At 42.9% G+C, this 1,560-nt stretch overlaps 1 protein-coding gene across 1 annotated transcript in view; it reads right to left on the bottom strand.

The window, feature by feature from the left end:
• ESR1 (estrogen receptor 1) overlaps positions 1-1,560 on the bottom strand; it is a 426,028-nt gene that overhangs the window by 320,574 nt on the left and 103,894 nt on the right. The window lies entirely within an intron of this gene.

Raw genomic sequence — 1,560 nt, 5'->3', positions numbered from 1 at the left:
ATGGGGTTCCTGCTCAATAAATACTAGTTGTTGTTGTTATCATTTTATTATCATTTCTCTCTTTTGTCGCTACTGAATCCTTTTCATTTAAATGTCTCTTTCTCATTGGCTTTTACCAATGGGATAAAAGTGGAAATTGGCCTCATGAAAAGTCTCCCTTTGACCTCACATGGGTCTCCAATGTCCATCCTGTATCTTGTCCCTCCTTCATGGCTGAGATCCACAGAGACTTCTACTCTCGAGCTCCCCTTTTCTTCACCTCTCCCTCATGTTCAATCTATTCCAACCTGTTCTCCACCCCAGTACCCCACAGAAGCATCTTCCCTCAGACCACCAGCAGGTCTTTTTGTCAATTCCACAGATATTCTCAGTCCACACCATCCTTGACCTGTCAGGTGCACCTGACAATGCTGACTCCTCCCTACTCTTAAAACATGTTTTCCTTTTGACTTCCATGACAAAAAACTCTTCATGTTTTCCTTCTGCCTCTCTGACTTCAACTTCCCAGTGTCCTTTGCAGATTCACTTCCCTTCATCCAACAGTAAATAGAACTGCATAGGGCTCAGTCTTAGGTCCTCATAGATTCTTACTATTCCGTATTCTTCCCCAAGAGGATTGACCACATGCCTATGGTTTCCATTGCCATTGAATTGTATGCCCCCAAATGGTCCCCAAACATACAGAGTTGGTCCTTATCTGATCTGAGTAGTGTCCTTATAAAAGAGGAAAAGTGACACAGAGACAGACAGAAGAAAGACTGCATGACCAGGTGATTACAGAGTTAGGTTAAAGCAGTAAAGCAAGGAATCCTGTGGCCACAGAAGCTAGAAGAAACAAAGACCCTTCCTAGAGTCTTCAGAGAGAATGTGGCTCTGCTGCCATCCTGAATTTGGGCTTTTAGCTCCAGAACTCTTGGGAGCTCTGGTAGTGTAGTACCTAAGCCATTTGACTCCTAACCAGAAGGCTGGTGGTTCAAAACCACCAGCCACTCCTCGGAAGGAAGACTAGTCAATCTACTTCCATAGAGATTCTGCCTCAGAAACCCAAGGAGGGGTTGCTATGAGTCAGATTCAACTCGATGGCAGTGACTGAGACAATACATTTCTCTTCTTATGTTGTTACTGTTAGCTGCCATGGAGTCAGCTCTAACTCATAGCAACCCTACGTACAACAGAACTAAATACTTCCCACTCTTGCGCCATCCTCACAATCATTGCTGTGCTTGAGCCCATTGTTGCAGCCACTGTGTCAGTCTGTCTCATTGAGCATCTTCCTTTTTTTCATTGACTCTTTCTCTGATTTACCAAACACGGTATCCTTCTCTAGGAACTGATCCCTTCTGATAACATGACCTGTCCCTATAAGCTACCCCATTTATGGTACTTTTTTACAGCAGCTCTAAGAATCTAATATACCCAAAACTTCAGCCTACTAACACATTTATTTTCCCAGCTAAGTCCTCTTCTCTCAGCTCCATGTACACATATCCAATTGATCATATTAAATTTCTGCTCTAATATTTGGAAGTTGCCTCTATCTCTTTATCCATCCAAAAAAAA

Source organism: Orycteropus afer, unplaced genomic scaffold, assembly GCF_000298275.1.
Source record: "Orycteropus afer afer isolate SDZICR_OR568_19922 unplaced genomic scaffold, OryAfe1.0 scaffold00101, whole genome shotgun sequence".
Classification (NCBI taxonomy): domain Eukaryota; kingdom Metazoa; phylum Chordata; class Mammalia; order Tubulidentata; family Orycteropodidae; genus Orycteropus; species Orycteropus afer.
Note: the sequence above shows the minus strand (reverse complement) of the source record. Positions and strands in the feature narration are given on the sequence as shown.